Source organism: Tamandua tetradactyla, chromosome 13 (assembly GCF_023851605.1).
Source record: "Tamandua tetradactyla isolate mTamTet1 chromosome 13, mTamTet1.pri, whole genome shotgun sequence".
Lineage (NCBI taxonomy): Eukaryota > Metazoa > Chordata > Mammalia > Pilosa > Myrmecophagidae > Tamandua > Tamandua tetradactyla.
In genome coordinates, this window is record NC_135339.1 from 79,733,167 (window position 1) to 79,758,282 (window position 25,116).

General features: G+C 42.7%; 1 long non-coding RNA gene across 1 annotated transcript in view; it reads left to right on the forward strand.

Annotated features, from left to right (window-relative positions):
- The window catches only part of LOC143654341 (uncharacterized), a 44,831-nt gene extending 32,041 nt beyond the window's left edge, over positions 1-12,790 (forward strand). Inside the window, exons 5-6 of the long non-coding RNA XR_013161770.1 lie at positions 2,481-2,712; positions 11,163-12,790. This is a non-coding gene — a long non-coding RNA (uncharacterized LOC143654341). The remainder of the gene's footprint in view (positions 1-2,480; positions 2,713-11,162) is intronic.
- Positions 12,791-25,116: the final 12,326 nt, after the last annotated feature.

Consider the following 25,116-nt stretch of genomic DNA (forward strand, 5'->3'; position numbering starts at 1 on the left):
CTCCAAGTACATAAGAGTGTACAGTCCTGCTCCTCAATTAAAGAGAGGAGTTGGGTTCTTTGGCTGACACAACCTTATTGGTCAGGACAGCTGGTTCTCTTCCTTTTTTTTCTTTTTCTTTTCTTCTTTCTTTTAAATAAGCATTCAGGAAACAAAGACTGAAAGTCCTTCAGCAAAGGCAATTGAGGTTCCTGTATCTCCTTGCATAATGCATCCATCCTGCAAGAGGGTGGGAGAGGGGTGGCAGCCTGCCAGTGTGGTCTGTGGCATTTCGATAAACAAACATCAATATTTATCAGAGCTACTCCAATTTGCTTCCTTGGCTACAGGAACCAGGAGCCCTCCCTGTGCTTGCATATAGTTTTCTCTGTATGAGATAAATGTTTGGGGCCATCAAGGGAGAAAAAAATGTTTGTATTCTGCTCCCCAGTTACCTAGGCTAATTTACCGCACCAGGAGGTCTTGTAGTTCATTAATAATATATAAATACAAATCAAGGAAAGAAATTGCCTAGTTAATTGACTTTTGTGATGCTAATCTAAGACTTATTGGCTTTAAACATTACCCAACAACCCTGCTTGTACCATACTGCAAAAATCAACTTTGAAGAAAGCAAAAAGGCCCCAGTACTAATGCTTGAAATCACTGCCTCTGTGCTCCATAAATAGACACCCACCTTTACTAATTCTCTTTATGAATCTGGAGGTAGAGAGCACAAGAAGCAACACAAAGAGATGGGTAGAGACTCAAAACATCCTAGCTAATACAGCCCAGGCATGCTACAAGGTAAGTCCAAGCTGTCTTGAGCTGTGCTGAGTGTTGCCAGACTCCCGGCCCCAGCCAAGAGGGCTGCACTGATAGATGAGAAATGGTATATGAGACTCAGCTTATGGGTCTAAATGGGAGCAAGCTTTGTCATTTTTAAGATACCATGTGAGTCTATCAGTGATATCATTGAGTTGGCCTTCTTTCCCTCCTCCACCTCCTCTCTGATCATTGCCTCTGGAGAAGAAACTTGTGTCAATGGAAAGTAGTAGAGATAAGTGATGAGGTTTCCCAAGTCAGCCTTGGCCATCAAATGGATCTGGATTTGAATCCTACCTATTCTCTCTCCCCCTGCAACTGCCAATCCCCCATTCTCATAAGACTGGGGCCTAGAGCTTCAAGTTCATTAATGTGACCTAGACCTTAGTAACTCCTCATGCCCGTTTCCAGCACAACCCATGCTTCCTCTGGGTCTGCTGGGGCCCACCTGGATGAATGAACCTGGTTCCTTTTTTAAAGAAGTACATACCCAGCCACGTTGGGGAGCCAGGTGGATTTTACTGCAGATTTTGTAGGGGAGGCAAAGGGGTAACTTTAATTGCACACCCACAGCATACAGCCTTAATCCCCCTGTTTAATTTTTCTACTTTCCCTTTACTGTGCCCCTTGGAGTTTCCTCTCATTGTTGCCTCACTTATTAAAAAGAATAAATGATTTGGAGTAGATTTGAATTTGGAGTGCAAAGCTCAAGGCTTGCTCACCTGTTCTGTAAAATGGAAACAATAATAATTCCTGCCTCACAGGGAGAGAAGGAGAATTAAATGAGAATTAAGTAAGTGTGAACTGTAAAGCAGTGTTCTCCAAATGTGACTGGTGAGTGGGTGATGAAATCAATTTAATGAGTTGCCACCAATGTTAAAAATAAAAAAAGTGAAGAGGATAAAATAGAATCAACAGTATCAGAGTGCATTGCATATAGGGGTAAGTTTTGTTTTGTGAAGCTTTTCTTCCATGTTTATATGTGCATGTGCACATGGGTGTGCATGTGGGTGTGATTACTGACAATATAACCCAAGTTTTTTCTGTGTTATGGTCCAAAATATTTGAAAAACTCTTCTTTAAGAGCTACACAGATTGAAGGTAGTTCGTGTCAAAAATTAGCCCTCAGCTTTCAAGCAGTCATCTCTGAGACTTACTGAGCCATAAAACCTGAGGGCTGAAAAGCTCAGAGACCACAAAGGCACAATCTGGCAGTTCCAGGATCTAATTTTGCTCGTAGACATTTTTGTTCAGCCACATAACACTTATAAATAATTTTGAATTAATTACCATCATTTGAAAATCAGGAGGTTGGAAATAAAAATGTAGATTTCCAACTTCTCCTGAAAATTCTAAATTATGTTTATATTATATGTAATTATATGTAATATAAACATAAATTTGCCATTTTAAACATTTTTAAGTATACAGTTCAGTGGCATTAGTTACATTTACAATGTTGAACTACCATCAACACCATCTGTCACCAAAACTTTTTTGTCATCCCAAGTAGAAATTCTGTATGCATTAAGCATTAACTCCCATTCCACTCCTCGCTCTTGGCCTCTGGGGACCTCTAATCTACTAGTCATCTCTATGAATTTGCTAATTCTAGATATTCCATCTAAGTGGAAGCTTACAATATTGTCCTTTTGCATCTGGCTTATTAATCACAGAAGGCTTTTGACTCTCAGTGGACTCCATGGGACAGAGTCTCTGTTCACTCTGTAACCTGGAATTCTTCACCAACCAATGCAGAGGTTTAAAGAATCACAAAGCCAGAGAGACCCGAGACTTACTTTGATCTAAGCCCTCATTTGCCCATGGAGAAAAGAGGCTCAGGAAGGTCAAGTGGACGTCAGTGACTGGACGGGAAAAGAATGCGGCCTCCCCCCCACCCCACCCCAGGTGAGTGTCCCCGGAACCAGCGACCGCCAGCCTCCTCATAAAAGTGGAGAAGGTCTGAAGAGATGGGTTTGATTCACCTCAAAGTTCAGCAGCCCTCAGTGTTTTCTTTAACCTCAGCTACAGCAGTTGTTTCCCTTGTAAAAGTGAAATTAAGATCCAGAGTGGTTCCTGCTTGGCTTCCATGGCATTTAGACGTCTCTTTCTTTCCCCTCCGTGACTCTTTCTTGTGGTTGTGCCATGCCACAGCTGTTTTGTGGGCAGCTCTGCAGGCAGGAGAGGCTCCAGTGAATGGGAGTCACCGAGTAAGCCCTCGGAAAGGTTATGCAACCATAATTTTGGCCAGCTATTTGCTTCCCCCTGGGTTAGTTCAAGGTCAGAGAAAAATCACTTGGGGTGCATTTACAGGCAATGCCAGGGTCAGTGGCCTAAATTATGCATGATTCCCATACCCCCCCCCCAGAGAGAGGGTGCAAGCTGGCCCTGGGGAGCTGTTCTCAGGGGGACACCCTGGGCAGGGCACTGGGACAGGAGCTTGACAGATATTTTAGGTTGCTCTTCATTAAGAAAAAATTTAATGTGACATTTAAAAGTTGTCAAACTTACACAAAGTTAGAGAGGATAGAACAATAAAATCCTGTATACCCATCACTCAGACTCAACATTTGTCAAGATTTTGCCACATATGCTTCCCTCCCCACTTTTTTACTTTTTACTTTTTTTTTTTCTTAATTTCAGGTTGATTTCATTAATCAGCAATTACCGAAGTTTGTGCCAGGCAAGAGAAATATAAGACATGATTTCTGCAGTTAGACAGTTTACAATCTAGTTGAGAAGACTGACTCATGAAACTATTACAATTAAGTGAAAAACTTTTTGGAGTTTGTTCTCAATGCGCTCGGTGTCTGGGAAAAGAAGAAATCAGTGTGAGCTCTAGAGTGTCAGAAAAGGCTATTAAATTGCAGCTTTAAATGAAAAGATGATTTTTTAGGCCTAGGAAGACAAAGAAAAAGAGAGACTTTTTTAAGATGGTAACTATCTACTGTTCTTTGCTTTCTAATTACACACTTGAAAAAAGAACTTGACACACTTAAACTAAAATATTTGTTTTCATAGTTTTTTTTTATAGTCATCATCATGATCATTTCTTAGAACATTTGCATCAATTCAGAAAAAGAAATAAAAAGAAAACAGAAAAAATTCATACATACCATACCCCTTACCCCTCCCTTTCATTTCAATCTGCATTTATCCTGACATTTGTTCCCCTTATTATTTGTTTTTAATCCATATGTTTTACTCATCTGTCCATAAAGTAGATAAAAGTAGCATCAGACACAGTTTTCACCATCACTTGTCACATTGAGAAAGCTATGTCATTATACAATCATCTTCAAGAAACATGACTACTGGAAAACAGCTCTACATTTTCAGGCAGTTCCCTCCAGCCTCTCCATTACACCTTAACTAAAAAGGTGATATCTTTATTATGCGTAAGAATAACCTCCAGTATAACCTCTCAACTCTGTTTGGAATCTCTCAGTCACTGACACTTTACTTTGTCTCGTTTCGCTCTTCCCCCTTTGGCTGAGAAGGTTTTTTCAATCCCTTGATGCTGAGTCCCAGCTCATTCTAGGATTTCTATCCCATGTTGCCAGGAAGGTCCACCTCCCTGGGAGTCATGTCCCATGTAGAGAGGAGTATAGCAGTGAGTCTGCTTGTTGTATTGGCTGAGAGAGAGAGGCCACATCCGAGCAACAAAAGAGGTTCTCTTGGGGGTGACTCTTGGGCCTAATTTTATCCTTTGTGGGGTTAAGTTTCATATGAACAAACCCCAAGATAGGGGGCTCAGCCTATTGTTTTGGTTGTCCCCACTGCTTGTGAAAATATCAAGAATTCTCCACTTGGGAAAGTTGAGTTTTCCCCCTTTCTTGCCATTCCCCCAAGGGAGCTTTGCAAATACTTTTTTATTCACTGTTCAAATCACTCTGGGATTTATCGGGGCAATACTCTGGACAAACCTAAAAAATTTCATGCCCTACTCAAGGTTCCATGTACTTATGGTGTTCAATTAAGCTGTCCACATAAGTTATATTAGGAAATGTACTAGTCAAAATATAAATTTTGTACCAAATAAACATTTTTTGCTTTAGTCTTACACATAAGTTAAAGTTTTAAAATATTAACTATCATCTTTTTCAACACCCTGCAGTATTGACATTCCTTTGTTCTTTCTCATGCAGAAACATTTTTAAATTTGCACATTTAGTCACTATCTTTATATACGCTAGGCATTTCTAGATTATACCATCTCAGTCTTTATTGTCTATCTTTCCTTCTGATTTCATTTGTGCCCCCAGGCCTCCTCCCTCTATCAGTCTCACTTTCAGCTTCATTCAACATTCTAATATTATTGTATTACAGTTAGATAGTATTATGCTATCCATTTCTGAATTTTTACAATCAGTCCTGTTGTACAATCTATATCCCTTCAGCTCCAATTACCTAGTATCTACCCTATTTCTATCTCCTGATGGTCTCTGTACCAACTGAAATTCTCCAAGTTCATATGCTAATGTCAGTTCATATCAGTGAGACCATACAGTATTTGTCCTTTTGTTTATGACTAATCTTTCTCAGCATAATGTCCTTAAGGTCCATCCATGTTGTTTGTTACATGCTTCATAACTTTATTCTGTCTTACAGCTGCATAATATTCAATCGTATGTATATGTCACAGCTTGCTTCGCCACTCTCTATTGATGGACATTTTAACTGTTTCCATCCCTTGGCAATTGAAAAATGCTGCTATAAATGTTGATGTGCAAATGTCTGTTTGTATCCTTGCCCTCATGTCCTCTGAATAGATACCTAGCAATGATATTGGCGGGTCATATGGCAGTTCAATACTTGGATTCCTGAGGAGCCAAACTGCCTTCCACAGTGGTTGTACCATTTGACATTCCCACCGACAGTGGATAAGTGTGCCTCTTTCTCCACATCTTCTCCAGCACTTGTCATTTTCTGTTTTATTGATAATGGCCATTCTGGTGGGTGTGAGATGATATCTCATAGTGGTTTTGATTTGCATTTCCCTAATAGCCAGGGAAGTTAAGCATCTCTTCATGTGCCTTTTGGCCATTTGTATTTCCTCTCCTGAGAAGTGTCTGTTCAAGTCTTTTGCTCATTTTGTAATTGGGTTATCTGTCTTTTTGTTGTTGAGTTAAACAATCTCTTTATATATTCTGGATACTAGACTTTTATCTGATATGTCTTTTCCAAATATTGTCTCCCATTGTGTAGGCTGTCTTTTTACTTTCTTGATGAAGTTCTTTGATGCACAAAAGTGTTTAATTTTGAGGAGTTCCCATTTCTTTCTTTCTTTCTTTCTTTCTTCAATGCTCATGCTTTGGGTGTAAGGTCTAGGAAACCGCCTCCTATTATAAGATTTATAAGATATTTCCCTACATTTTCTTCTAAAAGTTTTATGGTCTTAGATCTAATGTTTAGGTCTTTGATCCATTTTGAGTTAATTTTTGTATAGGGTGTGAGATATGGATCCTCTTTCATTCTTTTACATGTGGATGTCCAGTTCTCTAGGCACCATTTATTGAAGAGACTGTTCTGTCCCAGGTGAGTTGGCTTGACTGCCTTATCAAAGATGAATTGTCCATAGATGAGATGGCCTATATCTGAACACTCTGTTAGATTCCATTGGTCAGTATACCTGTCGTTATGCCAGTACCATGATGTTTTGACCACTGTAGCTTCGTAATATGCCTTAAAATCAGGTAGCATGAGACTTCTGACATAATTTTTCTTCCCTAGGATATTTTTTTTGCTATTTGGGGCACCCTGCTCTTCCAGATAAATTTGGTTATTGGTTTTTCTATTTCTGAAAATTAAGTTTTAGGGATTTTAATTGGTATTGCATTGAATCTTTAAATTCCAGGTTTCATGTCATTTCATCTCTCCACACTCGCTGCATATCTGTATACCTTACAAGCATTTTCGCACATGAGCACAATGTCACGGTGACCACAGGAAAGGTTCTCCTTACAATCAGTTGTGATTATCCCCATTTTATGCATGAGCCCAAAGGCTCAAGGAGGAAGAGTAACTTGCCAGAGATCATTCAAGATGAAACCAGGGGTGGCAGACAGTCTTACTTGAGAGCCCCTACTTGAGGCTTCTCCATCTCTGCTGCTGGCCTCAGGGCAGGGTCCCCAGCAAAAGTTTTGTTCCCTCTGGGAACAAGAAAGACTGGCCTCCCTCTTCATGTGGCTCCTGTCAGCTGAGCCCCCAAAGCACACTACAGTCCATCAGTGCACTCACAGTGACCCCTCGGCACCCCCACATACCACCCTTCCCCTTCCCATCCGCACGCTTACAGCTTGGCGAGCATCCCAGGATTTTTAGTGGCCCTTAGGCTGGATTGAACGGATGCTGCCTGCTGGCTCTGGCCACCTCTCTTTAGAGAGATGAAAGGAAATACTCAGCGCCCCAGTGGCTGGACAGAAGGAGAGCAGCAGATGTGTTTGAAGGCTGCCGAGAGCTTCCCGTGCCCCAGAATCTAGACCTCCAAACAGCGCTGAGATGAAAAGTCACGGGCATTAATATTTCAGATCATATTTGCAAATTAATTCTAATAATATACAGTTGCAAATGTATACAAACTATGAAAGAAAAACCCGAAGCAATCTGTTCTTCCAAGAGACAGTTGGGTAGAAACAAATTCTAAAAGGGTATTTCCCCCCCCCCTGGAAGCCCAGCAAGGAACGCACCAGGAACAAATAACTTAACCAAGTCTGAATCAACTGTTAGTAATCACGATTTATGCCATTTCATAAATTATAAGGTTTAGCAACTAGGTAAGTCAAAGGCTTAAATGTATTTAAAATCAATCCTCACACCCTTCCCAGAGGATAAATTTGGTTGGTAAAAACATCCTTATTGCTCTTTTTTCCTAAAACAGATCTGGATGAAACTATTTATATGGAAGTAGATTTTCAGCAAAAATATTTTTCCCAATTACATAAAAGTAGAATCCCACCCCTCCCCATCCCCCCCCTTCCCCCCCCCCCCCCCCCGCTTCTTTGCTCTCCACATGACAAGCCAGTTGAATATGGCAAGGTTTTCAAACTATGTTTCCTCACTAAGGTACAGGATCAGAAGATGAACTGGGGGAACGGAGAGTGGGGGAACTGAGGAAGGATGTTGGGGCTCCAGTATCCCTCTGTCCTTCCCTCCTTCCCAATAAGTGTCTGACTCCTTTTTTGTTTTGTTTTTTTTTTTGCATGGGCAGGCACCAGAATCAAACCCGGGTCTCCAGCATGGAAGGCAAGAACTTTGCCGCTGAGCCATTGTTGCCTGCCCAGTGTCTGAGTCCTTTTAAATCCATTTTATATATTGAACTTCTGTGTAGAATTTCCTTTGGAAAATCACTGGTGTCATTGATTTTTTCTTTCTCTAACATGGGAGATGCTAAGAAAGCCAACAGGCTGGTAGTGTAATTCTCTAAATTGTCAGCCCCCTAAGGACTTGGGGTGTGGCCTTGGATACTACAATTGTGGATTCCGGCTTGATGCCCATGGACTCATCTCCATCACCATCATGGTGTTTCCGGTTTCCTCCTCTCCAATTACATCTTTTTTATTAATTAAAAAATTTATCAAAGAAGTTGTGGGTTTACAGAACAATCGTGTATAACATACAGGTTTCCCATATACCATCCCACCATCAACACTTGCCTTGGTGTGGAAAGTTTGTTACAATTGATAATAACACTTTTATGTAATTATACTTTTTTTTAACAATAGTTACATTTGTTACAATTGATAAAAGGTTTTTTTTTCAAAAGGGGGAAAGAGTTTATTGCTATATGAAGCAAGGAGAAGAAATAACCTATCAGCTTAAAATCTATTGCTCAAACTGCAACTCTGATAGTTTTGTAGTATCAAAAGATGTTCAGGTTTTAGGATAATGAGTATAATGGCTTGAGATGATGAAATTAGGTATGATATAATTATTAAGCATGCACAGATTGATTATATGCTTAGTCACATAATGTATGTACAAAAAGGTGGGCCTTACCATGATGATGGGCATAATTTTTACTGTTATAATGAGATATAGGTCACTTATAGGCTAAAGTTTAAGCTACTGTACGTATCAGGTGGACCAATTTTGGTTAGCTCTAGCATTGTCCAGTAACATAGTTTAGGAAATGGGGTGGGTTAGCTCTCGGCTGACTCAAGTGCCTTCATTAATGAGCGTTATGGGTTTGTCTTTGTGATCATAAGACTCTAAAGTTGTAAAACAGGATAAAAGGTACAAGCAGGGCCAGTCACAACATTTTTACAGTCATAAAATAAAGATTATATAGTTATACAGTCATTATCAAAAATCAGTGCATCTGGGTTACAGTTCAATGTGTTTCAGCAATTTTAGTTGTTTCCTTTGGCTATTCTACAGTATACTAGAAAGTAAAAAAAAAAGGCATCTATATAATGATTCAGTCATCATAATTATGTTAACTCTTAGTTTCTTGGTTATAATTCCTTCCTTTTATTTTGTCCATTCCTCAGTCTTGGGGGATATCTGGGTGACGACAGCTCTGACTTCATGCTGAAAAGGGGTGCTGACCTTATAGGGCAGAGGAATGAAATTGGTACATCTGGGTTTCAGGGCTTAACTGACATAAGAAAAATCCAGAGGCTTTAATTCTCCCAGGCAATTTTGTCCCATGGTGCCAGGGAGACATCCCTGGAATCTATGTCCCATGTAGAGGGGAGGTAGTGAGTTCATTTGCAGAGTTGGCTTGATTTTCTTTTGAAGCCCTTTTTTGTTGAAGGTGACATTCTGAGTGCAGTTGACTGTATTGTCACCTGAGGCTCCTGGTGGGAGATTGAAGGAAGTGCTGTTGTTCCCAGATTTCGGCTTCCAGGTTCTTGGCAGCACCATGAGAAAGAATTCAAGGGCTCAGCAGAGTTAAGTAGATAGAATGTTTATTGAATACACATGTGAGAAGACATGCAGGTACTCTGGCAAGAAAGGAAAGATGAAAGGCGAGAGGCCTGATAAAACTATTCTAAACTATACTATAACTATTGTCCATAATTTACATAAGGGTATTTTTTCCATGCACGTCTTTATTTTATTACTCATCTACCCATATTCTGGATAAAGGAAGTGTCAGCCACAAGGTTTTTACAAATACATGGTCACATGATAAAAGCTATACAGTCCAATTACTTCTTGGCATACAGAGAAGGAAAGTATGATTTTAAATGGGAACACCAATACATGGAGACTTGAGAGGACTTTCAAAGTTCTTCTTTATCCAAGTAAGTCCTGAAATGCAGAGGGGCCAGCCCTTCCAGAACATCAACTAGTTCCATCCCCCTACCCCATATCATCGATAGCCTCTTTCAACATGAGAAAAGTTAGAATGGGCATAACCCAAATACCCCTGAAGAGTGGGAGAAAGATCAAAGGTGATGGTAGAGTTATACAGGGAAGGTTGGATTTAACAAATGAATATGATTGCTGAATCAGTATACTGATATTTCTTTTAGCCTCCAGTACCTTAGAGCAGCTAGAAATAAAAACCTAAAATTGTGGAATTGTAACCCCTACCAAACTCTGAAATCTGTTCTACAACTAATTGTTGTGATGTACTTTGAAATTTACTGCTTTTATGTATATATGTTATTTAAAGAGAAGGAGGAGTATAACAGAGGAGATAGGAGTTAACAAATGAGCATAACTGCTGAATCATTATACTGATATTTCTGTTGGTCTCCAGTGTCTTGGAGCAGCTAGAAGAAAAAACAAAAAAAATCACGGAACAGTAGCCCATACCAAACTTTAAAGCTGTTCTATAACCACTTGTTAAAATGTACTTGCTGTTGTATGGCTGGGTCAGTGGTAGAATGCTTGTCTTCCATGCGATAGATCCGGGTTCGATTCCCAGACCATGCACCCACCCTACCCCCAAAAAAGTACTTGAAATTTATTGCTTTTTTGTGTATGTTACATTTCACACTAAAGAAAAGGTTAAAAAAAAATGTTCTTCCTTATCACCTCTTCCCTATTATTATTATTATAAGGATATATGCCCATTGAAAACTAGTAAAATATAGAGAAGTAGAAATAAGGAAAAACAGCTTTCATCATCCATCAGCTAGAGAAAAGATGGTGTATTTCTATCTTTAAAATATGTAAATGTGTTTTTAACATAGCTCAAATCATGTAGTATGCACAACTTTTTATCTTGCTTTTTTCATAGACCCTTTTCAACACAAACATTTTTAGTTGCTGTATAATATCCCATTGTACCACAATTTCCATACAAGAAGAGATTTGGAAGAGGATTATTTTTCTTCTATGAAAATGGCTTTAAACTTTTCCTAACCTTTCACCGGGGACTTGCTCTTCTCTCTCTTCCTTAGGCACTGATCAAGGTATGCTTCATTTTGCATAAGTACTATGTCCACCCAAGGAGAACCTACCTCTTCAAGACAATGGAGAAGTCACCCACAAAGAAAGCCAGCCAAGAATGGATTTATTACAAATTCTAACACAGAGACTACTCCTGTGGAACATGGCGTGTGCAAGGCAGAGGTCTTGACCCAGCAATGCACTCTCAGTTTCTTCCCAGTTGGGGGTGCTGAAACCACTCTGCTCTCCTGTTTCCTGGCACTATATCACTACCTCGGAACAGGTTCAGGAGAACTTACTGCCCTTCATCTCATTAGTCATATGTGTGCTTCACGTCTTTCTTAGACCTTTATTATTCCCTCGGAAAGACCCAGAGAAAAGTCCCTTCCTCTCCCTGTGCCATCAGAAGTCAAGCTTTATAGAATATAATGCTCCAAAAGGGAAGACTGAAATATTTGTTAGATACTATCTTTGCATCAAGGGTGCCAAGGAATTACACATATGAGAGCGATCTCATTTAATCCTCTAGCCACCCTGTGAGACAGGAATTGTTACCCCCACTTTACCAAGGGGGAAAGTCATGCTCAAGACAGCACTTGCATTACTTGCTTGCGTTTGTGATACAGCAGGGGCAAAATTGGGACTAGAGCCTCTCTCTCTGCCCTGAAGCCCCTGTCCATATCCCAACCTCTTAGCCATGATTTCAGCAGTTTCATTTCTTCGCTTTGGCCAGCCAAGGATCTCTTCCTCCACATCCACCATGATTAAGTCCTGGTTAATGGCAGGAGTTATTTCTATCTACATGTCCCTGTCGGGCAGAGCCAGAAACGCCCCCTCCCAGGCCTTCTTAGCACCAAAGGCAGAGAAGCCCCCTTGGCCCCTGGAAGGGCCTTGTGATCACCCAGAGCCTGATGGTGCTCAGAGAACTGGGACAGGAGGAGCTCCCTGGAAATGGAGCCCTATCTATTTTATTTCATTTCACAAACAAAATGGAAAAAAAAAAATCCTGCTAATAGGAATGCCGACTGAGCAGGCCTAGGCAAGCAATTCCAAGTAAATATACAGCATCCTGGCACACCTTGAGATTGATTACAAGTCAGAAACAATGACAGGCAACCCGAAATTAATCAGGAAAGTTGTCTTTTATAAAAGGGGGTGGACAGTGGGGAGAGAGAACGCTTGCGCCAGCCAGTGTGCAGCCATCACCGCAATCTCCGACTGAGTTTGTGCCCGTGTCTCTTGGTGCCCCCAGTGTTCCCTGGGGCAGAGGCAGCAGTGGAGTGGTTCTCCAGGCTGCTCCAGCACTTGCAGCTCCGACCTACCATACCAGCCTCTCTTCTCCCCGTGGGGTGTCCAACTGGTCCAGGTGTGGAAACCTGCTGGGGCCCCTACCGTGCAGGGGGGAAGGCACTGTGCATTCTGGGCAAAATGGGGTCCTTTCTTTCTCATTTTTCACGATACCAGCAATTCTAATCTGGGGCTGATGAATTCGAGCCAGCCTCCAAACTGCTATCTGCTATCTCACCTCTGGGCTTATCTGCCCTGCCAATCTCCATCTCTCACCTCCACTGGAAGGGCACTGGAAAGAAGAAAACTGGAGTCAGTGGAGAGGAGGTGGGGGCTGGGGGTGAGAGATGGCAGCCACCCTGCGGAAAAGCACACAGGCACAGGCCTGGCTCTGACCTGACATCCCACCACCGCACAAGCCCCTTCCTCTGTCCAGGTGCACTTACCTCCCCTGGAGTGACCAGAGTTGTTCAGTTCTTAGGGATGTAGCCTAAACTCTTTAGATGACTTTCAGGAGCCTTCATGACTTTACTCTTGACCTCCCTTACACTCAGAGCCTGAATCGTCCAGGAATAGCCCATGTTCACACCCCCTCGTATTTTCTCCCTTCCTCTCCCTCAGGTCCCAATTCCAGTGTCACCTCCTCCCTGGCTCTGGAGAGGCCTTCCCTAATACAATCCCCACATCCTTCTGCCTTTCTGACCTGTAAGTGGCAGGTAAATACCCACTACTATCTTAGTTTCCTGTGGCTGTCATAACAAAGCACCACAGTGACTAAAACCCATAGGAATTTATTGTGTTACAGTTCTGAAGGCTAGCAGTCCAAAGTCAAGGCCAAGCTGACTCTGAAGCCTGTAGAAAAATCCTTCCTTGCCTCTTCTTAGTTCCTGGTTTGCTGGCAATTATTGGTTTGAAGCTACAGTACTCCATTTCCACCTCTGTGCTTCCATCGTCATGAGGCCCTCTTCTCTCTTGTCTGTCTGTGTCTCCTCTCCCTTTATAAGGATATCAGTCATATAAGATAAAGGGCCCACCCTATTCTAGTATTACCTCATGCTAACTTACCTAATTCCATCTGCAATGACCCTATTTCTAAATAAGCTCATACTCTTGGAACCAAGGGTTAATTATCCACCCTGTTCGGAGACACAATTCAACCCATGACACCCTCCTACTGCTACATATTTTAAACCCAGCTCAGAATCATACATCAAAGGAAGAAAGGCCTGATAGAAGTGGTTCAGGCATCACTTTGGGGAATATAAGCAAACCTTAGCGGTGAGAAGCACTGGGTCCATTTCTAACGCCTGAAATCCTGCTACAGAAGCACCATAATTGTTTCAATTTTCTTTTGTGAGTTAAAGAGCTTCCTGAGCTTCAAGATCATCATTACAAACACTGGGCTTTATCCATTTATTTTCATTTTAAGATACAGCAGTAACTGCTTTAGAGTATTGACCCCTGTTGACAGGAATCACCAATTGCTTCCTCATTTTTCTCTGTTTCTTTCTCACAGAGCCAAGTATAGGACATCATTTTGGTGCTGGAGCCTTTTGCTATTTGTTTCCCATATCCCTGGGAATATCTGTGCTTAGAGGAGGGTCTGAGTGCCCCGGGAAGTGGTACCCACACCTCTGAATGGAGAGCTGGGTTTGCACATCCAAATGTCCCCTTCTAGGAAGATGAGACCACAGAGCTTTGGACTCAGGGGGATGGCAGTTCTGGTAGGATGGATAGCTGGAAGATTGGGACTGTGCCCAGTGCTGCATTTGCAGGTCAGTAGTTTCCTTCTGCTGTTCACAGTGCAACAGAATTTCATCCTCCCAAGCCAAATATCTTCTTCCCACCAGTCCTATTAGGCTTATTTTCTGGTGGCATGAGGAATGGGTGAAGAGATTCAAGAGATCAATCAGCCCATTTCTGTCTTATGGAGAATTTGGAGGTTTTGTGTTTTTTTTGTGTGTATGTGTGTCTTTTTTTTAATTAATAAAACCAATCAACATACAATATGAACCTTCTTTTTTTCGACACATAGCTGTATATTCATTATCATGATCATTTCTTAGAACATTTGCATCAATTCAGAAAAAGAAAAAGAAAGCAGAAAAAATTCATATATTCCATACCCCTTACCCTTCCCTTTCATTGATCACTGGCATTTCAATCTACTAAATTTATTTTAACAATTGTTCCCTCTATTATTTATTTATTTTTAATCCATATGCTTTACTCATCTTTCGATAAGGTAGATAAAAGGAGCATCAGACACAAGGTTTTCACAATCAAACAGTCACATTGCGAAGCTGTATCACTATACAATCATCTTCAAGAAACATGGCTACTAGAACACAGCTCTACATTTTCAGGCAGTTCCCTCTGAAGTTTTCACAATCAAACAGTCACATTGCGAAAGCTGTATCACTATACAATCATCTTCAAGAAACATGGCTACTAGAACACAGCTCTACATTTTCAGGCAGTTCCCTCTGAAGTTTTCACAAACAGTCACATTGCGAAAGCTGTGTCACTATACAATCATCTTCAAGAAACATGGCTACTAGAACACAGCTCTACATTTTCAGGCAGTTCCCTCCAGCCTCTCCGTTATACCTTAACTGAAAAGATGATATCTATATTATGCATAAGAATAACCTCCAGGATAACAAATACCGTATGGTCTCACTGATATGAACTGACATTAGTGAATCAACTTGGAAAACTTCAGTTGGTAACAGAGACCCTCAAGAGATAGAAATAGGGCAGATAATTGGGTAATTGGAGTTGAAGGATTACAGAATGCCAGATGTGCCTTTGCCCCAGCTTCAGCCCTCTCCTTCCCCTAGTTGAGTAAGACACTTTCTTTTTGTCTGAGCACATTTGAGTTGTATTTCTGTCACTTGCAACCTACTATGTCCTGACTTATAGATACAAAACTGCATCAAGCATTTGACATACTGAGAGCTCTTTGTCTTTAAAACCCTGCATCAATGAGAGATGATATTGTGAGAGAGTTCAGGAACTTTAAAGCATCTGTCAAAGTTATATTGGGCTCCCAGGAGGAGCTTTTGGAACTAAACAAATAGAAAAGCTCAAGCTTTGCCTGCCCCTAACATTTTCTGTTCTCAAAGCCTCCTCACTGATGCCGCTTCTGTTATCCTTCATCTAACCTTGACGTGTGTGTTGGGGTGGGACAAACACCGTAATGGGAGCCCTGACTCTGTCCCTCTCCAGTCACGTCACCTTAGGAAACTCACTTAACCTCTCAGTGTTTGCTTCTCATCTATAAAATGGGGACAATAATAGTGCCAAGCTCGTTAGTTTAGTGCAAGATCCAAATGGGAGTGAAGTTCCAAATTCAAGTACTGTGACTATCAGACCACATGGTCTATCAACTCTTCAATCACTCGATTCAATTCAATTCCATTCATTCAGTTTTGCTGGGTGACCACAACACGCCAGTTCTGTTTGGGGGGCTGGGGAAACTGTAATGAGCAGGACAGATGAGGTCTGTCCTTACACAGCTGACATTCTAATGGGGGTGGCAGATAATAAACAGGTAAGCCAAGGAATGAGTAATGAAAAAAAATTGAATGGAGAGAAAGCTTAAGAAGAAAACAAAATGGGATGTGAATGGGGGCCCTTGAGAAGAGGGCAGGGTAGGTTCTTTGAAATTGGGACAGTCCATGAATACAAGCCATCATATACCCTCATCTAGGTGATGATCCACGGTCAGTGGAGGATGTGCGTGAATGGCTGGAGAGCTTTCTAGGCACATTGCCTAGCCAATTCTGGATTCTGCAGCCCAAAGAACTGATATCCAGACTGAAGGTTGGTTAAACTTAAAAAAAAAAAAAGTGGATTACTGAATAATAGCTTGAATACAGAAAAAAAAAAAAAAAAAGCTTAGCCCTTGGCATTTTCTTCACTTCCTTCCCTTGGCATTTCTTTGCTTTGGACAATGTCTTGAAAATTTTCCAGGTCAAGGCTGATTTGGCAGCAGGCTTTTCTTTGACAATTAGGCCCAGTTTAGATGGGGGTCCAACATTTTGGAGTTTCCTGCTGCTGACATTTTCAGGAAAGGCTTTTTTTTTTTTTTTTTTTACTTTTTCTTTCTCCCATGGCAATTCTAAATGTTAGGAGGAAGACACCAAAACCTTAGACATTGTGTTGGCATATTACATCATTTAATCCTTAAACGACTGAACTTGGAGAGACTGTAGGCTCCTCCTAGGACACAAAGCTAGCTATAAACCAATCACATCTGCCTCTTAATTGGACTTAAGGGTCAGCTCACCCTACCACGTGACCTCACAGCACCTGCTGTATATGAATGAAAATAAGCATAGCATGTTTTAAACAAAGCTATTTTACACGAGTTCTTTTGCACCTCTTATCAAGTGAGCTGCATAATGCTCTGCAAGGTGCCATGGAACCCTTATTATTATGACTTGTCAGCGCTCCTTACCCTCTTTCTCAGTTTTGCTCCCCTTCTTTCAAGGACCTGTGCCTTCCTCATTCCAACAAATTGATTCTATGGCCATGGCTCTAAAGTCCTGCCCCTCCTCCATCCTCCATCCCACCTCCCCCCAAAAATCAGGGCCAATCATGGTACCTCACTTCTCTGGCTACAGTGATTGGCCCAAGGATGTATATGTGACCCAAGCTGAGCCAATCAGAGTTGTTCTCAAGGATATTTATACTTGGAGCTGGCAGGGCCAGCCTCTTCCTCTTGGTTGGCAATTGCATGTGAGCCCTGAGCTGACAGTAGTCGTGCTCCAGGCTGATGGAGTTGGGGACAATAAAGCCAGCATGGTGACAGAGCTGTGGGAAAGGGGAGGGTTCTGACAGTCCTGAAGGCTCTTGTTTGGATTCTTCCTGCCCTTCCTTTTTCATCTGAGCCAGTTTGTGTTCACTGTGTAGGACATGCATCTAAAGAGCTTTCACTTTTGGAGAGGCCAGCAGAACTAGTTTCTAGGGCAGCTAGAAGGGGCAGTGGCAGTGGTTGCAGATAAATTGTTTTTAGAAGCTGTTTATGGGAAGTGCCCAGGGAGATGATAGACATAAAAAAAAAGTCTATCTCTTCATCCTTAGGCTTCTTTATGATGAAAATAAAAGAAAACCTCACTTGCACCAGTTTAGACAATAAAGTGTAAATTAATAGCCAATGTAATTTAAAATTCTAGAAATCTGTTACCTTCAGATGATGCTTAATCCCGGCTCAAAAGATGTCACTGAAGGCATTACTTCACCTTTTAAACTGCCTTCCTCAGGCTCCGCAGAGTGACTCTAGAGGCTTCAGCTACCCTTCATGGGAGCAACATGCCTCAGTTTCAGACTTTCATGGAAAGAGATCATTTTTTCCCCCATACATTTTGCACAAGTGCTGGGATTTCCTCTTCCTTGATGGCTCATGATGCCTATCTTTGCATCAGCCACTGGGCGAGGGGATCTGTTTCACATGGGTGGGGAACTGGGTGCCAATGCCATCAATTGCATGGCAGAGGAAGGGGGAAGGGAAATTCTCAAGTGGAATTCTGTTGTTGAGAGAAGCAGCCAATGGATGCCGTGGACATAATTGGCCCATCGCGATCTTTATTGCTAGGGTCACAGCATAACCAGGTCTAGCTCAGGTAGAGACAAGCTGAGGTGCAAGTTTTAAAAACAGTGCAGAGGAAACCATATTGGGGTGATCTGCAGCAGCTGGTGCACACATCCCCTAGGTGCCCCCTGGACGCCTACAGATGATGCTGTGATACAGTTATCCCCTTGCTCCATTCCTTGTGGCAGAGCAGGATTCTTAAACCTGGCTGACTTCCCCAGACTATTGCCCATTGGGGGTAAAGCTGGGTCCATTCTCCTGCTTTCTTAGCTCTTCAGCCTCACCTCCCTGGGTCAGACACTAACTAGCCGTGCAGAAGCCTGTTTGTCCCCAGCAGAGTGCAGTCCCCTTGGGGATAGAAATGGGGGGGGTCCCATTTGTGAACCCCTCATACTGACTGTAGAGGATCCATCAGCATCCATTAATGTCTGCTGGATCAAAGCCGTTAGGGCTTAGGCTAATTTGTTTGTCTTAAAATCAGGCCAGTTTTCCAGGCTCCACTGAATGGAGAGCTTCCTGGGACTACCATATCAATTACCACATCTTGGTGGCTTAAAACAACAGAAATTTTTTCTCTCGGACTTTGAGAAGCCAGAAGTCTGAAATCAAGGTATGTGCAGGGCCGCACACCCTCCAAAGATGCTAGGAGAGGAAGCTTCCTGGCCCCTTCCAGCTCCTGGTGGCATTCCCTGGCTGGTGGTGGCACTGCTCCAGTCTTTGCCTCTGTCTGCATGTGGCCTTCTTCGTGTCTCTCTGTGTACTTTTCTGTCTCTTACAAGGACACTTGCATTTGATTTAGGGCCCACTCTAATCCAGTATAATCTCATCTCATTCCTTATCTTACTTATATCTTAATTCCACTTGCAAATATGCATTTCCAAATAAGGTCACATTCTGAGGTTCAGGGTAGACATCAGTTTCTGGGGGAAACTGTGCATCCCCCTACAGTGTGCTATATGACCCTGAACCTGAACGCAAATACACAGCTTCACAATATGGTACATCTTGTTCATTTCTCGGAATTCAACCCTTTGAAATATCTGAGCAGCTGTTCCTTTTGCGTTATGTATAATAGGGAATAATTAGAACACCTCAATGTCCATTGGTAGGGTGCCTCTCTGAAGGAGCCCTGGCCAGCTATGTTTCTAAAAATCTGTTAGAATCACATTTCCTGTCATGGGAAGATATCCAGGATATATGCTCAAGTGAGCGTATATATATATAACAATTGCATAACAATATGTAAGTGCAACCTCCATCCCCCACAAATGTGATACAAAATATACAAATCATGGACAGGCTACCCTCCAAGCTACTAATAGTGATTCCCTCTGGAAAAGGGTATGGGGTGGGAACTTTCATTTTCACTTTACCTCCTTTTGTCTGTTATCTTTGACAGTGAGCAGGTATTGCTTTTGTCATGAAAAAAGGATAATAACTCCAAATAAATAAATAAATAAATAAAAAAGGCATTGTGATGATCGTGGTAGGCTGGTGTTCACCGTTCCTTACTCTCTTTCTGGCATCCTTTTATATTGCAGAGGCTGAAAATTGCGGAACTACATTTCCCAGACTTCCTAGCAACTCAGGTTCTGGTTGTGATTTAGGTTTAGCCAGTGGGACACTCTTATGTGTGATTTGGAAGGCGGAAGTGGAGCAGAGGCTGTTCTTCTACAGCTCGTGCTGGGTTTTTGGGACTGGGTTAGCAAGAGGCTCCCCTGTAGCCTGAATCTGCGGTGACAGAAACTGCACTTTTTTTCAGCCTTCCTCGTGAGTCTATAAGCTATTTGTAATACATCCCTTTCTGTTTAAACTAGCTAGATTGATTTCGCTCTCTCTCTTTTATTTTATTTTTTTTGGCTGTTGCATGCTGTAGGGAATTGGTAAAAGCAACATAAGATTTCTTTGATAGCTTTAGGAGACATGAAAAAATTGGTTTTTGTTTCTTTGTTTATTTTAAATGAAACTCAACTAGAAAGACCAGACTAAACTTTATTCTGGTAAAATGAAAAATTTATTCTGGTATTTTATGAGATCTGATGTCACAAGCTGAAAGAAAGAGTCAGGAATGTGGACTTTGAGCCTCCCAAATTATGTTTACTATGTTTATTCACTTATCCACATGCTGTTTTTCCATTTCTGGTCATCCCATAATTTCATTTAGAACTACTTTATGAGACTAGTCTTCCTAGGCAAAATCCTAGGACAAATGCAATTGAAAAAAAAAAGGAAAAAAATTATAAGGAGACAAAAAAGGATGTAGTTTACCAGTCCAACAATATTAACAGTAGCTCCCTTTGACACAACAATGAATGGTGACTCATATTTTTCCTTTGAGCTATGATTCTATTTTTTAAAAAAAACTGTTTGATATGTAATTCTTAAAGTCAGGGGCACATTAAAGTTACTCAACAATGTGTATCTCAGAGAAGTCCAGAGGAAATTAAAGAATGCCTTTCTTTGATGAGATCACCCTAGAAGTCCAAGGCCAAGTTTCTGAGGCTTGAGTGAAACTGGAATTTGGAAGTGTTTGTTATCTGGCCAAGCCCCCAGAGTTGCAGTGCTTCCTCACCAGCTCTACCATCTCTACGCTGCCTATTAATCACTGCCTTCATCCTAGCAACAGTACAGCACTTTACAGTTTACAAAATGCTTTTGCAGGCATCCTCATCTGATCTTTACCACAACCCTATGAGGAGGGCTGAGCAGGTACTATTAGCCCCATTTCAAAAATGAGGGAACTAAGGCACAAAAAGTTAAGGGATTGGCTCAAGATGACACAGAAGCAATACCAGGTCTAGAGTCAAGATTTCTATCTCCAAGTCTAGTGTGTTTTCAAGAATGCCCCTATAGTCACCCAAATTTTGTTCTTTTAGGTCTTATCACATTGCCAGTTATGGTCCCTGTTCCTCCCTAAGATACTGGGGTAGGCGTTCAAAAATCACATGGGCGTCCTGCAAATGGGAAGGCCTTGGCCTGGATCTCTGAAGTTAAAGGCACCTATTGGAAGCTCTCACCTTCCTCCAGTCCTCCTTAAGTGGGTAATCACTCACTGGCTTCTGGGCAGGGACACTGAGAGCTTCAGGCAGATAATCCTGTGACCACTGGATGTCAGCACTGATCTATGCCTGATAACCAGGTCTCTTCTCATGCAGGGCAGAGCCTCAGCACCAGGGTTTCAAGAGGGAGAGGAGGGGTACCTGGATGAAAGGAAAGTGTACAGTGGTTCAATATTTTAATTAAACAGTTGGATTTCTCTGCTGCTGTTTTTGGAATTCCCCTCAAGATGTGTCTGTCTAGTTGGTCTGGGCCCAGTCTAGTAACAATGGGAGAACTGGACTTCCAAACAGGGGCTTAGAGCACCTCTGCTGGCGGATTGATTTCCTTTTGAGGACAACACAATTACAGCCGTATTGAAAGTATTGTAAAGCAAAGAGATTGAGTGATTAAATTTGAGATGGGCAGAACTGGGAGGGGGGAGCTTTGTAGAGCTCTTTGATTCTTTAAGCTATATGAATGTGTAGCTTGAATAAAACAAGAAACAAACAAGTGCTACAAAGAGGCCACTAAATGTGGAAGGAAGGGGAGAAAGGGGCAGGACATATGGGTTTAGGAACTGGGCGCAGTGGGGCTGGGAGTTGGGGTTTTAGGGACTCTGGATTAAATGCCTTCCTCTTATTAACTCCTTTAGTCCCCTTTAACCCTACAGTAACCCCATCAGACCCAACTAGATGAGGAAATTGAGGTTTTAAGAGGTTAAGTAATTAATCTAAGGAGCCAGTAAGTGGTGGAGTTGGGCTTCCGAGCCAGGCCTGATTCCAGAACTTATGCTTTTGACTGCTCTGCTCTGCCTCCTCCTTTCACCTTCACCAGGGTTCTAAGTAGCTCTTCCAAGATCACATAGTATTTGGGGCAGAGACTAAGTCCAGGGGCTTGCTGACTGTCTCTAGTGTTCTATCCATGGCCCCACTGGGCCACGTCCAAATGTTTGCATCAGGACTGGGGGAGGGGGAGGCCCAGGACCCAGTTCCCCACTGTCTCGGGCTGTGGTCCAGATGGTCACTGGCAGCCGTTCTAGAGCGGGAGAGCAGATTCAACAGCCATGCGTGCTCAGCTCAGACCCTGCCCAGTGGATAAATGACACTTCCTGGAACCCTCCCTGCCCTTCCTCATGCAGCCTGTACCCCTGACTTATTCTGATACCCCCAAACTGGCAGAGGACCCTCATCCAGCCACGTCTCCTCCTTTTCCCCTGGGAGCTGCTTTTAGTTCAAGGCAGGCTTTCCGGCTGCTCCTCTGGTACATGCACAGTGAGGGCCATTTTCTCTTAAGCAGAAACGGAGTTGTAGGCTGTGCACACGGGAGGGGGGACCACGTGGTGGCTAAGCACATCCTGATCTTGCCACCTGTGCACAGTGTGCCTTAAGAGAAAGTGGCTGGGAAAGTACGTGGTACTTTGGGGCCAGAAACCTTTGCTATGGGTCATCTCCAGACTGAACACAACTCACAGGGAGCGTCCCTGTTTTTGATGATCTCATTAGACCTGTGGTGTGGATTTCTACCTGTGCCAGAGACAGTTCTAGTCTCAGAGAAGCACCTGGAAGCCCTCAACCATCGGCTGTGTCGTCTTGGACTCAAGGCAAGAGTGAGCAGTTCTGATGCATGGGCACATTTAGGTGCCATGTGGCCCTGGGAAATGTGAGGGGAAAAGGAAATAATCATTCAAAGACTCAGTACAGCTAAGCAGGAGGGTGCTTGGAGCAGTGACTCTGAGTGTGAAGGTTCCTGGGACTACTTTTGTGTCCCAGGCTAGTGAGGCCTGAGCCACTAGGACCCCAAGATCCAGTGGTTGCTGGGTGACCAAGGGGTCCTTTATGGTGACTTTGTGAGAAGCTTCTAGAAGGGAGGAGGACCCAGAACAAAAGTCTCTCTGGGAGCACTTGCCCCCATCTGGGGAAATAGGAAAAGCCACCCTGGCCCTGTTCTCCACATGTCAGAGGATCAAGGCCAGACTGGACCTGGAAGCTTTCCTCAGACTTCTGCTGGTGGTGCTGGAACACCCCTACCTGCCAAATGGCAAGATGGAGCTGGAGACATTTCATGTCCAGCCCAGTTCTAGCACTCTGTTCTCAAAGGGCCTGAGCAGTCCGATTTGGCTAACCTCTTTCACTCTGACTGAGCTGAATAATGGGTAAGAGTGATTTAGTGAAGTCCTGGGCAGCAGATGGATGCGGTCCAAGAGGGAGTGGGTGATTACTTTTATCTTTAACCCAGCAGAAATCCCTGCCTAAATTACAGCTTTAGCTTAGGGGGTGAGAACACGCTGTTCTCGAGGTAAGTGACAAGATTTATGAGGGAGCCTTCTGAGTTCACCTTCTCAAGGGAAACTCTTAGAACTTTCACAAAGAGGGCTTTATAGGTAACCTAATTATGGTTGGTGGCTGTTGATGTGGTTGAGTGTTAAGTATATGAGATAGGTAGACCGGAGGGAGTGATGGAGGGATGAGCCCAACAATTTAAGGAGGACATAAAAGAAAATTTACCACCACAGCACATGTGTGTGAAAGGAGGTAATATCTTGCTATAACAAGCTTATTGTCCCAGTCTGTGTGCCAGATTATCTCACGAGCTCCTGGCTGGTCTCTCACCTCCCCCCACCCTGTACCCACCACCCTTTCTCCCCAGATGTATTGGCCTAAAATGGCAGAAAATAGTTCCCCATTGCTCAGATTTCCAAGTTCCCCTGCTTGGATTTCCAGCCTTCTTTAGGGCCACGGCCCCCCAGCAACCTTTGCTGTTCACAACTTCCCATTACAACTACACCCCCCTACCCCCCACCCCCACAGACCTACATGCACTGAGGTCTCTACCTTGTGCTCATGACATTATTGCCCCACCTGAAATCCTCTCACCTTCCTGTCTACATTATCCCTGTCTTTCATGGCTCAGATTAGTCCCCTTTAACTACTGGGACCCTCCTGACTGTTCCTATATATTTATAGCAAGGGATCATTCCTGCGTCCTGTGTGAAAGCCTTTCTTCTTCATTAGACTGTGTCATGGGTGCAGTTCCCTGGGAAGCAAACTCTGAGAGATTGACATGCAAGAAGCTTCCTGGGGAACATTCTCAGGGCCAGCCATGTGGGTGAGTGGTGGATGCAGGAATGGGCACAGGGAGAAGGTGAGCTGCAATGCAGTTGCAACAAAGGTCCCAGCCAACTCCAGGAGTTCTGGAGCTGGATGACCCTCAACATTGGAGGAGGGTTGGGTCTTTACACCCCACATCAGCAGTCATTGGATGCAGCTGTCCCTGGGAAGAGGGTGTGGCCTTGGGGGAGGACGTTCTCTTCAGCCAGGGTGAGTCCATGAGAGGGAGCTATCAGCCTGCAACACTTCCAGCAGCTGGGGGAATGAGACTAGCAAGCTCCTTGAGGTTGGAAGCCAGGTCTCATATGCTTTATCATCCTTCCTGTTTGCCAACCCCTCCTCTGCCAATTGGATTTTGCTTGAGTTTAGACTTTGGGATCAGAAGGACATGGTTTCAAATCCCTGCTCTGCCACGTATTAGCTAAGGAACCATAGAAAATTATAGAAACTCTTTAAGCCTTAGTTTCCTCCTCCGTAAAATGGGCATAATAGTAGCCCCTACCTTAAAGACTGGTTGTGAAGACTAAGTGAGCTGATGTATGTGAAACATTTAACATTATGTTGCATATGCTGAATTCTCAATAAATATTAGCTATTGTTATTATTAGCAGGTGCTTAAAGATGCCCTGATAATCGATTGACTTAAAGGGACAGGAGCTGATATAAACTAAGGACAAATAAGCAAACCAGATGTCAACGTTGAGTTGTTAGCATTCTAAAATGGAAAATTATTTTTTGTATTATGGAATATTTCAGACATACAGAAAGGAATAAAGACTGATTTACTGAGCATCCACATTCCACCATCGAACTTGATTTTAAAAATTACTGATAGTTAAAGCATTCTATGTACCCCTTCCAAATAGCATTCCCTCTCTCCAATGTGCAGCTATCCCAGGATGGATCCTAACTGCAATGTTTCTCATTTCCAGG